The sequence below is a fragment of the Camelus bactrianus genome, chromosome 7 (assembly GCF_048773025.1).
Source record: "Camelus bactrianus isolate YW-2024 breed Bactrian camel chromosome 7, ASM4877302v1, whole genome shotgun sequence".
Taxonomy (NCBI): Eukaryota; Metazoa; Chordata; class Mammalia; order Artiodactyla; family Camelidae; genus Camelus; species Camelus bactrianus.
This window is the reverse complement of record NC_133545.1, coordinates 64,751,248-64,766,568: the sequence shown is the minus strand read 5'-3', so window position 1 is coordinate 64,766,568 and position 15,321 is coordinate 64,751,248. Positions and strand designations below refer to the sequence as shown.

At 34.4% G+C, this 15,321-nt stretch overlaps 1 long non-coding RNA gene across 2 annotated transcripts in view; it reads right to left on the bottom strand.

The window, feature by feature from the left end:
* Positions 1-6,923: 6,923 nt before the first annotated feature.
* Positions 6,924-15,321, bottom strand: part of LOC141578177 (uncharacterized) — a 441,124-nt gene continuing 432,726 nt past the window's right edge. For both annotated transcript variants that reach the window (XR_012508243.1, XR_012508244.1), the window contains one exon: positions 6,924-7,920. This is a non-coding gene — a long non-coding RNA (uncharacterized LOC141578177). The remainder of the gene's footprint in view (positions 7,921-15,321) is intronic.

Sequence of the window (15,321 nt, the reverse complement as noted above, 5' to 3'; positions counted from 1 at the left end):
TAAGTTGTATGAGCTGTTTATATATTCTGGAAATTAAACCTTTGTTGGTCTCATGTTCTGTAAATATTTTCTCCCATTCTGTAGGTTGTCTTTTTGTTTTGCTTATGGTTTCTTTTGCTGTGCAAAAGCTTATAAGTTTAATGAGGTCCCATTTATTTCTGCTTTTAATCCTATTGCTGTGTAGACTGCCCTAGGAGAAAGTTGGTGAGATTTATGTCAGATGATGTTTTGCCTGTGTTTTCTTCCAGGAGGTTTATCATATCTTGTCTTATGTTTAAGTCTTTAAGCCATTTTGAGTTTATTTTTGTGTATGGAGTGAGGGAGTGTTCTAACTTCACTGATTTACATGCTGCTGTCCAGTTTCCCCAACACCACTTACTGAAGCAACTGTCTTTTCTCCATGTATGTTATTGCATCCTTGCTTGAAGATTAATTGAGTGTAGGTCTGTGGGTTTATTTCTGGGTTCTCTATTCTGTTCCATTGATTGATATGTCTGTTTTTATGCTAATACCATGCTGTTTTGATTACTGTAGCTCTGCAGTATTATCTGAAGTCTCAGAGGGTTATTCCTCCAGCTTTGTTCTTTTTCTTCAGTATTGCTTTGGCAGTTCTGAGTTAGAGTTCCCTCTGGATATATGCCCAGGAGTGGGATTCCTGGATCATATAGTAAGTCTATTTTTAATCTTTTGAGGACTCTCCATACTGTTTTCTATAATGACTACACCAAACTGCATTCCTACCAACAGTGTAGGAGGGTTCCCTGGATGTGAATTTAAAAGGGATTGTTTCTTTACTTTCCTTTTCTGATATTTCATTGTTAGTGTAAAGAAATGCCATTGATTTCTGTATGTTAATCTTGTATCCTACCTTGCTGAATTCTTTTATGAGCTCTAGTATATATAGGGTTTTCTATATATAGTATCATGTCCTCCACATGGTTTTTTATTGCTGATTCTGTTTCATTTGTAGTGATCAGTTTGTTCAAGTTGTGTATTTCTTCTTGATACAGTCTTGGTGGACTGTATGTTTTCAGAAACTTGTCCATTTCTTCTAGGTCGTCCAATTTGTTTCCATATAGTTGTTCATAGTATTCTCTTATGGTTTTTTGTATTTATGTGGTATTGGTTGTAATTTCTCCATTTTCCTTTCTTACTTTGTTTATTTCTGTTCTCTCTTTTATATGACATTTTCTATGAAGGGAAGAACCAAATCCCAGCTTGTGTGACCAGAGTGGCAAGAGAAAATGGCCACATTTAGTTGACATGAGATACAAGGAGCAATCAGGTCCCAGCTTCAGGAAACTGAGAGCCTATCATCAAGGATCCCCAGCTAGAATTATTTTGAAAGACAACAATTTCCAAATATTCTTGAATTGCTTATAATATGGCACTCATAAGGCAGAAATAAACTTCATTGAAGCAGTATTCAATCAGGGATTTGTAATTTTTTAACTTTTTTTGACCACCAGGAGCACCAAAATCTTTGTCAGAGTAATAAGGAAGTGTTCTTTCTCCCAGGAGATAATTTATGACAATACAATAAGGAGTATTTAATTTGAACCTTAGTAAAAATGAAAAAATTATTTATGGATCTTGACAGTAACCACACTGAAGAAAGAGAAAACTTCATGTTTTAAAATATATCAACTTGAATAAACAGAATAATTCTAACATCCAGTCCCAAGGTTGCTTATAGTCCTGTAAGGGAGCAGGACAGGACCACAGAAAATTACAATTCATTGTAAACTCCTTGAGGGCAGGGTAATGTCACTGGCTGCTGGAGGGTGAGCTCTCCTATTCTTGGTGTTCCCAGTCTTTAGCACCTACTTTACCATATGGAGAGTGCTGTTCTAGTATATAAATAAAGGGCTGGGTTCGCCTGGCACTTGAGGACAACTACTGATGGGTTGAAACTGAGAAAGCTTCCAATGAAGAAAGAATAGTAATCTCAGCTTTGAAAGATAAGGAAGGTACTGGTAGGCAGAGAAGTTACATAAACATGGTCTAGCATTACTAATGCATATATATATTTTTTAATCTATTTTTTTAGTGTCTGTGTCCCCTCATTTAAATATAAGCTTCATAAGACAGAGAATATACTATCTATTCTGACTACTGTTGAAGCCCCAGATTCAAGAACAATGCCTAATACAGAGGAAATATTTAGTTAGGTTTTTGTTTTGTTTTGGAGGCAGTGAGGCAGGTAGGAAGGAAATATAACCAGGAGGTGTTAATTATTAAGGATTGAAAACAGAATTTTCTTCCTTGGCTCCATTCAGTGGCAAACAAAATCAACACTTGGCCACCACATTCCTTGCTCAGGAGATTCCCAGGGTTCCACCGTCACTCCCTCCCCCACATGTGCTGTTTTGGCAAGTCTAGTCACCTCCAAGAATCCTTTTGCATTAGCAGAGGGATGATCTTTGCAATAGAAATAGAAATGTGCATGATTCTGGTTGCATCTGAGTGAATTCTGCCGTGTGAGATTGCTACCTGTAAATGCTATTTTGCCGTTTCATGACCTGTGTCTGTAAGCAGCAGCTCTGACAAGCTTTGCCTTCCCTATTGCTCTCCATTTCTAAGTTCACATCTTAATCGTTCTTCTTAGGTATGACTTTGAGCAGAGTGTATTTTATACCTCATTTCTCCTCCGTGTGCCCGAGTATAGGTAACTATTTCATTGCCTCGAACAGCAACACTCTGAACCTAGTCATGTGCTGCTTTAATATTAGTAAAATCATGCCCATCGTTTGCCTGGATCATCCGTCAGTATTTTACTTAAGACATGGTTTTCCATACCAGCTGCTTGATTGTCAAACATTCTCGATGAAGGATTTTACCTGCTGAAGTTCAGTCTTACAGGTTAGCCAAGTTCTCTCATTATCAAAATAAACTCTAAGGGACTAATTCTTAAACCTACCCTCTCTAACATCCAGTTCAGTTTTCTTAGTAATCTTGTGACTGCCTTAGAAACAGTACAGAGAGAGGAGTTAAATTAACTGTAATGCATCAAATCTCACAAAACTGGCCAGTTCAGGACAGATTTATTCTATGAGCAGAATCCTTTAAAAAAAAAATAAAATAAAAAGTTCTAAGGACAGTTTATTCTGAAAAGAATGCAGCAAAAATTTTTTTTTAATTCTGGAATTTTAATTGGAATTCCACCCAAACCTATAGGTCAATGAAATTAAAATTTATATATATACATACATACATATACATATATATATATATATATATATATATATATATATATATATATTCTATATATACACATAAAACTATAAATCTAGATATATAAAACTCTAAAACTCTAAAAAACTATATAAAAATATAAATAAAAACTATTGAATCTCTTCCTCTAAAAATGTGGCATATTTAGCTGTTTTAAATTATCCTTTAATAACATTTTTGAATTAAATAAAAGTAGTGCTCAGAGTCAGATATAGTAAGAGTATGGTAAGATCCAAGAGCTGATAAACAGAAATCTCAAACAAAGCTCCTCATGGGATTTTGTGAGGAATCCGATGCTTGAGGCCATCCAGACATCTGACTGGATGGCGGTGGAAACATCACTCTGTTCCCCATGGTCTCAATGGACCATAAGCCATAGGTTGAGAGTTTCAGGCTATAACAACTGAAGATAGCCCTGAGGGGTTAAGGGATTTGCCAAAATAAGACCTTTAGTTAGAGACCAGAAAACCTGTGATTTTAGTAAGCAATTTTAGCACCAAAGTCACTTACGTTTAATGAATATGTATGTATGTATATGTGATGAATATGAATGTATAGTGTGTGTGTGTGTGTATATGACTGAATGGGTTAGTGAATCTAAATTTGTTCCACAAGTCAGTTAATTTTTAGCATGGGTTTGGCAGCTATCACACCCGTACTCTAAAAATGCCTTGGTCTCAGAAACATTAATCCCCAAAATGACATAGGTCGAGTGGCTTAAAAATAAGTCTAGACCATACTAATGACATGTTTAAGTAACTCTGCTTAGATACAAGGCCCTTAAACCTATCAACTATTCCAAGGTTCTTGGTCAATAAGAAAGAGACCATTTTATCCAGTTTTTGATAGGCAAGGTCATTTTAATAATTTTAACCAACTACAATCTATTTTATTCTGCTTATCCAAGTAGAATTCTCCCAACAATTCTTTAAAACTCTAAGCAGGGAAAGAGATTCAGGATTAGGACAGCCAGAATAGACTGCCATACCTTTGCAATGTGCTGCTATACTTCTTTTAGGAAATAAAGAAAATACAAAGGATAGAAACTTGACTCCCAGCTACGTCAAGAGAAGCATCATAACATTCCTGTCCTTAACCTTTATTCACATCAGTGAGAAGAGCACTTTGCTGCAACCCTCTTCTCGATAGCTCTAGAGAAAGTCAGCTTTGATTACATGACTGTAAATAATGATTTAGAGAAATCAGGAGTTAGGAGAAGACGAGAAAATCAGAAACAGTAGCTGCATTCAAGGTCATGAAAATAACAGAAGATTTGGAATTAGAAAAATTTTGATTCAAATCATGTCTATTTTACTCATTTGCTGAAATGTCATGGACCAGTTACTTAACCTCTGTAAGATGCAACGTGTAACGTGTCTGATGTAATGGAGACACATTCCTATGTGGACTAAATTATCACTTTATGTTTCAGTACTACTGTGAGGTTCGATATAGTAGCCAGCAGGCTTCTGCAATTATTGAGCACTAAAAATGTGACTAGTCTGAATTACGAGAAGCTATAAATATCCAAGACATCCTGAATACTGGAAGACTTAGTGCCAAAAAAGCAAAATGTCTAACTAATAATTTTATATTGATTATATGCTGAAATGATATTTTAGTCATATGGTTAAATATTATTAAACTTTTACTTCTATTAATGTAGGTACTAGAAAACTTAAAATTACAAATATTTCCATTGTACAGAACTGCTCTTTATGAATATTTTGCCTTTTGTCCTCGGCACTAAATTCACCTTGAGAGGAGGAATTCTCTTACTTACCTTGTCATAATATGTAGTGAAAATTCTGACAGTAATACATGTAAAATTTACATTGAGTAAAAATAATAACTTTAATCAGGGATGATTAATAGATTCCTAAAAAGCATTATTGTCCCTATAGATTCCTAAAAAGCATTATTGTCCCTATAAGTAGGCAAATTCAAACCAATCTTTCTTGATTTTCTATTTCATTTATTACTCAGAGTTGCAAATAATATTTGTTTTGGTCTCACTGTTTCATATAACCTGTGGGTTGAAGGAGAAATTGCAAGAAAAATTAAAAAACATACTGAACTAAATGAAAGTTTAAAACACCAAATATTCAAATTTGAAGAATGCATTTTATAAGTGCCTAGAAGAATATTTATAGCACTATATGGAAAGGAAATTTTGAAATAAGGATCTAAATTTGCACCTTAAAATAATAATAAAAAAAAGTAAACTCAAAGTAAGCAAAAGGAAGGGAATAATACTTCCAAAATAAACAGATGTTTAATAAAAGGAGGAAAATTATCTAAAATCTTATTTTTGAAAGACATGGAAAATTTATAATCCCCTAGACGGAGTTCAGAAAAAATGATTCTATATTAAAGGCATAATAGGAGTCAGTTATAAACAAATTACTGTCAAGAAATTGTACATATATGGAATGGACAAATTCCAAACTATTAAAACACTAAAAAAAGTAAATACCCTAAATCATTTGTATCTATTACATTAATTGGATTTGCAGTTTAACACCTTTCACAAAGAACAGTCCAGACCTATATGGTTCCAATGGTTAATTCTATCAAAGAAGTATCAATTTTATGCATACTCGTATGAAAACTAAAAGAGGAAATATGTGGAATGATGGTATGTTAAAATTAACTCAGTGGGGGGAATCCTTTCACTCTGTGTGTGTGTGTGTATATATATATATATATCAAATTTTGTTGTACACATTAAATATCTTACAATTTTATGTGTTAATTATACCTCAGTAAAGCTAGACAAAATTCAAAAGTACAGATCAATATCCTTTATGAAGATAGAAACAAAATTTCTTATGAAAATTTCAGCTAACCAAATGCAGCAATAGGTAAAAAGAATAAATTATGATTAAGTATACAATTCGAAGATTTTTGACAAATGTATAGTTCCAGGAAATCAAGGTTAGTTTAATATTATAAACAATTAGTGTAATTCACAGTATTAATAGAAAAAGAAAGTAAAACCATAAAATTACCATAGCCAAGTCAGAAAATATTTTGTCAAAAATGTACTAATGATGATAAACAACAAACACAATAACTTGTAGCAAACTAGCTAAGTACAGATTGTACGTAACGTTAAAGGCAATGTTTTCACCTAAGATAGAGGAAAAGTTAAGTGTATCCACTCTCAACATTTCTAGTCAACAATGCGTTGGAAGCCTTAGCCAGTGCAATAACACTACATATATATATAGTATATAGGTAGAAAAGGAACAGAAAAAAACTATTCATTTATAACATAATTCTAAGGAATCCATAAAAAGGAACAGAGTCAAAATAAGACAGTTAAGTAAAAATTTGTAATAGAGACTTCACTAAATATGACATATAAATTACTTTAGAAAACACATGAAAAGGTGTTTGGCATTGTTAGTCACCAGGAAGACGCACGTGAAATATAATGACATATCCAGTAGGCATCCATTAGAATGGTTAAAATAAGAAAGAATGACTCTACCAATGGTGGTGAGTATGTGTCGTGATTGAGAAACTAACATTTCTGGTAGGAATTTAAGTGGTGCCACCAGTTGGGGAAAGAAATACTCCTTTACAATTTCTTAAAAACTTACATGTTTACCCTGTGAATTATCAATCCTACTTCTAGGCATTTACCAAAGAGAAATAGGCTTATAAACAGAGAAACTTATACATGCATGTTCATAGGTTTTATTCATAATATTCAAACACTAGAAACAACCAAATGTCCAACAGCAGATGGATAGATATACACATTTTGGTGTATACTTACAGCTTATTACTTGGCAATAAATAAGAATGAATCACTGATCCATGCAACCACATAGATGAATCTCAAGGAAAAAAAACTCCCAAAACAAACAAACAAAAAAACCCATGATATTGAGCAGTAGAAACCAGATATAAAATAGTAAATACTATATGAATTAATTTATATGGAGTTCTAGAAAAGGCAAAAGTAATTGTCAGAAAGCAGATCAGTCATTGCGATGGATTCAGGGTGTGTGTGAAGGTGAGTGGAGTGAGAGTGGATTTGATTATAAGGATCATAAGGAAAATCTTGTGGATATGTTTTATATTTTGAATGTAGTGATCATTTGTCAAAACTCACTGAAACATACATTTAAAATGAGTGCATCCTCTTGCTTGTCAGTCATACTTCAGTAATGTAAAATTAAATCGTGAAAATGAATTGATTGCCAGGGAGAGGGAATAGGTATGAAAAAGGTAAACTCATGAGCAGAGGCACTGAAGGAGAAAGCATAGAGCATGTTTGGGGGGCAGTGATGAGTTCCATTTAACTGGAACAAAGATAAATTGGGAAGTTAAATAGAGCTAGAACATGCAAGGTCATAAATATCAGAAGAATAAACAACTTAAATATTATTGATGGAGCATCAATTTATTTTGTTTGCCTTCCCCTTCCCTTTTCCCTTTCTTAACATTTGGCATGACATCCTCAGGCAAATGGACAGACAAGTCTCCAAGAAACTATAAGAGAAAGAATCCCATGGTTCCTTCTTAAATGGTAGGATCTCTTAGTTGTCTCATTTGCATAAGCTCCCATGTTTACATCATGTCAGCTTTTCTCACAATTACCATTAACAGAGCTCTTAGACATGTGTGTTCCCACAGCCAAAATGGAAGCATGATGGTGGGCTCTGGGGATTTCTTAAAAAAAAAAAAAAAAAAAAAAATTAGTAAAAAAATTAAGTATTATCTCAAATAGATATTTTAGGCACTATTATTTTAGTCTTGGCTTCCAAAACTAACTGTCTTGAGATTTGGATGGAAATATAAAGGCTTTGTTTACTTTTCCCCAACTCTCAAGGTTTATTTTAATTTGAGGAATCATAAGGACTGGTCACATACACTGGAAGACTGCAAAGGCTAAAAGATTCTGTATAAACCTAGAGATCTGCTGAGCTTAATATTAGGCAAGATGATGTTCAATCCAGATGGCTAATTTGCATGACTTCATTTAACACTTGACTTTTTCCACACATATTTGCTTATTATAAAGGCTGTTATAAGAAATGTTACCTAAAATTTTGAGAGAGAAAAAATACTCTGCGAAAAACTGGCTGTCAGATTTGACTCTTGCTGTTCATGTTTCTAAAGTGAAGAAGAGAGGTTTAAAGGATTTTGGGCTCTGAAAAGCCAGTAGCTGCTTCTGCAGTCTTCAGTGAATGAGTCTTCTCTTGGATTAACAAGCTATTAAAGTTACTGATAGGAACATTTTACTATAAATTCTCACTGGAAAAGTGCAAAGTCAAAATTCAAGCAGAGATTCACGATCCTTGCCTTTAGTCTGAACATCACTGGTGTTATTTCCTATTTGAGTGTGGCACTCCTAGTAATTATTTCTTATTAATGATTTAGCACATTCTTATAATCCCATATATCCCACCCATCATGGAAAATTGGACTTTATAAAGTAGATCAGGAGCATTGGCTGGGGTAGAGATGAAGAGATATGGGGACCTGGTTGTTTCCATTCCCTTTCTCTAAAATCTTAATTCTGCATTGCCATGAGTTTGCAGTCATTCCACAGTTATCACAGTTGCTTTCTCTTAGTCAATTAAAGGGGTAGGGGGAAAGAGTCAGTCAGGAACAAAATAAAAGTCAACATTTGAAATTATAGAGATTCACAAACAAAAGGCATTCGGGAAGAGGGGGATCATCAAGTTGGATTTTGTCATCATTCAGACTGAAACCAGAGGGACTGAGGCTGAGATTTGAATGCTGCATCTCCAAATTAGTGTTGCTTAGGAGAATTGCAAAGTCTCTGGACCTCAGTTTTGTCACCAGAAAATGCTAAAAAGCCTACCTATATGTAGTAGTGTCTTGTGAGGATAAATAAAGACAATTTGTAAAGTTTTAAACCCATTTAAAAACCACAGACAGCTACCTGGTAACAACATGCACCATGAATGATGTGGCTCCCTCCTCTGCTGGTTAGAAATAAATTCAAGCTCTTCAAACATAAGGCAGAAAATATAATCAAAGGTCTTTAAACTTCTCTAGTAACTATTTCTTACAGGTTTCTCTCTCTCTCTATCTCTTTTTAAATTTTAGTCATTTATTTTTTTAGGTCAGAATGAATGCTTTCTCAATAATCAGGCTAGTGTTTTTCTTTATAATATTCCGTAATAATTGCTCTCTGGGTATGCTAAGGGACAAGTATGCAAACTTAATTCTGTATTCTGTCTTCCTGTCAACTACTTTTTAGAAAATACTTTCCATAATTTATTTCTCTAAATTGATCATTTCTTTTTCCCCATTTTCTTGTCTCCTACCCTCAGGAACCTGACATGTTTTCTTAATAGTTTAAAAATTATCATTTTCTACACAAACTAAAAACTAACTGAAAGATCAGCAGAACACAATTTTAAAACTTCCATTTCAATTAACCAGTTTTTCAGTAGATCGATTAGTTGTAGAAGGTGCTATGCTAAGCCCCATCGAGAATTTTTAGAAGTATAGCCCTCAGTATACTTGTAACCTAATTACAGACTTGAAAAAGTATACCTACCATGTTCTGGAAATTATGTTAAAAACACTATTTTACTTATTTAATCCTCACAGTAATCCTCTAAAGTGTGATTATCCAGACAGGTAGGGAAACTAAGGGTCGGAGAGATTCCATGTCACGCCCAAGGTCATACAACTAGGAAGCATATAGATGGCATTTGAATTGAAACCATTTGGCTCTGTACCCTGTTTTCTTTTAATTGAGCAAACAATATGTGCGAAGGTTTTGAACTGTGACTTCAACTTTTGGACAGATAAAGGGAAATTTTGATTGTGTATTTTTTCCTTGAATGAATTTTGGTATTTTGTGTCTCAGGAAATTGGCTGATTGTAAGTTGTCAAATGTATTGGAAAAATTCAGTCCTGATATTCTTCTATTTCCCTTTCTATGCCTGTAGAATCTGAAGTGATACGCCCTTTTTCCTAATATGCATATTTTCTCTCTTCTTTCTTCTCTCTCACATTTAGATTCATTCTGGTTACTGTGGACTGCTGTTTTCTATTTTCCTGATCTTCTCAAGGAACTAACTTTTTATTTCATTGATTTTTCTCTGTTCCTTAAATGTTTTATAAGTACTAATTTCTGCTCTTACTATTACCATTCCCCTTATTCTGCTGATTTAGAATTTAATTAGGTTTTCTTTCTCTAGCTTCCTCAAATGGAAGTTTCTTCAAATAACAGTTCAAGTGATTTGAGCCCTAATCTCATTTAAGTAGTTAGTCTTATTAATTTTCTTCTAAGAACTCCTTTTCAACTTAAGCACAAAAATTTTGTTATGTATGTTTCATTTTCATTTATTTCAAACTGTTTTCTATTTTCCCTTGTCATTCTTCTTTGTCCCATGGGTTATTTTAAAATGTATTATTTAATTTGCATATATCCAGATATTTTCCAGCTTCCTTACTAATTTCTAGTTTAATTCTGTTTTAGAGAACTTATACTGTATTATGTCTGATCACATAAGTTGTAAATGTATTTTATGTCTCAGAATATGATCTATCATAAATATTTCATATATATTTGAAAAGAATCTGTCTTTGCTGATGTTTGGTGTGATTGTCTAAATATCAATTTGTTACGGAATTTGAAAAGTTGTTCAAGTATTCAGTATACTTAGAGATTTCTACCTGTTACATCAAGTGTTGAGAGAAAAGTGTAAAATTCTTCAGTTATCACTGTGGCTGTGCCAGTTCCTCCTTTTATGGTTGAGGTCTTGTTAGGTGCAAGTAATTCTAGGATATTTATTTTTTCTTCATAAAGGGTTCCCTTGTCATTGTGTAACGCTCAGCCTAGCTCTCAATAGTCTTAGCATGTCTGACCCAAAGAACATTTTCTGTAAGTTTGAAATGACTTTGGAAAGGTGTCAATTTCTAATACTTGATAGTGGTAAATCTCACTAATGAATTATGCTGTTTTCCTTTTCTTGTGTGTCTTTTCCCTTCAGCTTTATTGAGATATAATTGATACATTTTTTAACTTTGATGGCCTCTCCTTAAATTCTCATAGGATTTCTTCATTAATTTTCATTCTTTTTGCTCCTCAGATTGGATAATTTAAATCTGTTTCCTTGATTACTTATTCTTTCTTCTTCAAGACTGCTGTTCAAGGTCTCTCTTGAATTCTTCAGTTCATTATATTCTTCAGCTCTGAAGTTTCTAATAGGTTTGTTTTCTCTCTTTGTTGAACTTCTATTTTGCTCTTGTATTGTGTTCCAGATGTTGAATTATTTATCTGTGTTCTCTTATAGTTCTTTGAGCATCTGTAGAACAATTATTTTGACCCTTTGATTTCCATTTCTTTCGGGTCAGTTACTGGAGGTTTTCTGTGTTCTTTTGGTAGAGATTTATTCTCTGAGTCTCTGTGTTCCTTGTAGCCTTGTGTACATGTCTGCACATTTGAAGAAGAGGTCATCTCTTTGAGACTTCATGGACTGATTTTAATAAGAACAATTGAGGTCAGCCTAAAGATGGGAAGTTACAATGCTTATGGATTGAAAGACTCAGCACTATAAAGATGGCAGTCTGACATAAATTGACATACAGCTTTAATATAATCCCAATAAAATGTCTACCTATTTTGCTTTTTTGGAATTTCATAAGTTGGTTTTAAATTTATATGAAATGCAAAGGAGAGTAATTCAAGTAACAGAAGATGAATTTGGTCTGTGCTGTTATTCTTGCACTCTCTTGAAAACGCTTTTCCTCTTCTGACAGAGTGAGGGAAAATCCAATTTCCTTTGGCACCATAATTTGTCAGAATACTTTTACCTCCCCTTCTCTGTGGACGGCCCCCGCAGTTCTCTTACTAGCGTGACCCTTCAGTTACTTCACCACTTGGTCCAGGGAGCCTTAAATAAAGCTTGTTTATAAAGTCTGTAGGTAAAGACCAACTTTATCCAACAGGCAAAAAGAACCTGCTTATAGTTCTACCTTTAACCAAATAATTAATCTTTAACCCAAGTAATACATCTCAGTAAGACCAACTAATTGATATCTCTGCTTATAAGAATCCAAAGGGCAATAAACAAAATTCATAAGAAGCCTGGACTTCAGCCTTGTGTTCATGTATCTAGGTGCCTGTTTCGTATTCTCAGGAGTGCCTTTCCCAGTAAATTTCTATCTAATCAAACTCTCGGTCTCAAAATAAATTTTTAGGTGCTTCTTCTGTCATCTTGGGGCTCTGCTTCTTTATCCCTGAGGGACCGGGACAATGTCTCAGAAACAGTTTTATTCCCTTGCATAACTCTCAGTTAAGTGGTTCTTGTCAACTGCAAGGGCATCTGGGAATTGTATACCAGTTATATGACTAACAAAAGGTTCAAACCAAATTCATTGTGTTTCCTGACATCTCTTTCCCTTATGATAGTCCTAATTTCATTGATTATAGATTTAGAGAATGAATGAAGGAGATTATAAAGTGTAGAATCTTCATTCTGCTGCATCTGATCATGGAGTCAGGACTGTCACACAGCTGGATGGTCTTCATCTATCTCAACAATATGCAAATAGACCCTCTCTCCACTAAACTACATTTTTTAACCATTGTCCTAGCCGAGATCAATGGTATCACCTCCGTAATATGTTTTGAAAGCCAAACTTGTTTTACCACCAAATTATGCTTTTTTTCAGTTAAACTTTTAAGAATCTAAGCAATAAGTTTTCAACATTTATAAATCTGATACTGATATTCTCTTGTCTCCTTCATGAGTTCTGTTTTTAGGGGTTCCCAATTCCTAGGGATTGAAATTAAATCCTAATGAGCTGTTCAGTGTCTTTCATAATTAGAATCTGCTATTTCCATTGGCATTCCCTCTTCTCCTTGCCCCTCTATGTCCCAGACACAGCTACTGTATTTCCTGCCCCTGAACAAAACATGCTACTTTAGGTCTCTGGTTCTTTCTTAACACCCATAATCTTAATTATATTTTTCCTTTTTGCTCCCATAGGAAATGTTTATAGTTGTTTTGTAGCGTTTATCACTCTGGACTTATGTGATAGTTTTTGTGACTGTTTCTTTCCCTTCGCCCAGGATAAGCTGAGATTCTTGATAGTAGTTTGATAGTAGTTACAGCATCTTACCATCTGTGTCTCCACTGTGTGTACACAAATTAAATACTTGGGGGACTGAATTGTCATCATCGGGAGACTTGTTTCTCAGTGTTTTATAAAAAGACAAAACCCTTAATGTGTGTTTCCTTGATTTGATATAGTTCTCAAGAATTTAAGAGAACGTTTTGTAAAGAAATATAAAAATCCAGATTTTAAAAGGGAAAATAAAGTGTAATACACATTAAATGAAACTACCTTAATGAATCGTTTAGAATAGCATTAATCACCTGTTGTAAATGGACATTACTTATGTTTTGCTATAAACCATTATGACCTAAGCTACAGGGGCTTTACTAAGAATACACAATGAGTATTTTAAAATTCTATGTATATACTTCAGGACACGAGTGATCTATACACCAAGAATATATTTTCTATGGTTATGAAAAGAGGGAGCAAAACCTACTAGGAAATATATGGATGAATACAGATTTGCCTTTGAAGGGCTTATGCAAGAAAGACAGGTAAGGCCGTTTATCAGTGACTGACATGTACTTTGCAAGTCAGACTTTTTTGATGCCAGAATTAGAGGTCAGAACAACCTCTGTTCAAGGGAGAATGCCAAACTTTGCCTTTCTCCAGATCCTTCCAGCTCCTACACAGACTAGCCTAACTGATCATCTCTGCCTTAATCAAAGGAGTGTACACAAAAGAACTCCAGCTCTCCCCACTGGTGAGTATCAGATGTATCTTACGTCCAAGATCTGCTGTCCAGTATATAATAGTGTGAGTTTTGATACATGCCTTTGGCCCCTGAGAAGCAGACTTGTACCACCCTCTGCCCCATCACCTTGGCCTGGGGTTCTGCCTGCCTGGTACTACGGCTGTGTGCTGGAGCTGAGTCTTACCTAGAACTTCAGCTCTACTGTGGGCAGCTCTGATAATTTAATGCTGCCTGAAGCCCAGTCCTCCAGGCTGATGAATCATTTTCTATATGCTCAGTATTAATTAGGATCTTACTACAGTGATAGGCTTTCCACCTCAGGCCTCTTTCTCCCTATTGCCTGTTTTCTGGGTGCTGCGCTTAAGGTCTGTTTGCTTCAGACCTCAACATCCGGCTTGATCAAATCAGAGAAGACTTGATCTCTTTAGTCACTAAGCTTTGGATAGCATGATTCTCCCTGCCCATCATCTGCCTAAAGAGCTAACCCTGCAATGGGTTAGCTGCCCCAGTGTGCCCTTTCATCTTACCTACTTCTCCCAATTGAGAAGATCTTGGTGTAAGTTTTTGACAATGTTTTGGCCTACAGAAATGGTTATTCCAGAACATGGTGATTTTTGTTTGCTAAAAATTTTGGACAAAGAAAGACCCAGTGATCTAGAGAATAATATCTAAACATCCAATGATTATTTTTAATGACTTTCCCAGGCCTCTGTATCTACATTTCATTGAAATGTAGATGATACTTGCTTTCACAAGTTTTTAAAAATCAAAAAAAACTTTAACCATGGCCTTCACCATTAACACAAATTCTAATCTGTCTGTAACCCCTGAATTCTTTGTGTTTCTACCAGCCAGTGTTAAACCTATTTCTTTTTTGTTTCCTCCTCCACTGTTTTCTTTCTGCCATGGCTTTTGCTACTTTTTATCAAGCTCTTCACTTGAGTAATTGACATCTCTATTTTGTTAATCTGTGGGAATTAAAGCTACTCTTCAAGTAATATTCTTAGGAGGATCTGTTAATACACAATTGTATTATTACATTCTTAATCATATTAGGTTCTGTATCTCCAAATACTTTATTCTCTTAGTGCAGCAATAGAATTGTTAGAATCTATTTTAGAATCTATTTTATAAACTAACAGGATTTCCTACAGGATTTTCTTAAATTCGTCAACATTGGGAAATGCTTTAATTGAAAATTCCATTTGATTTCTCACAAGAGAATTGTGTTGATATTCAGATTGTATCAACATCAAGATAAACTC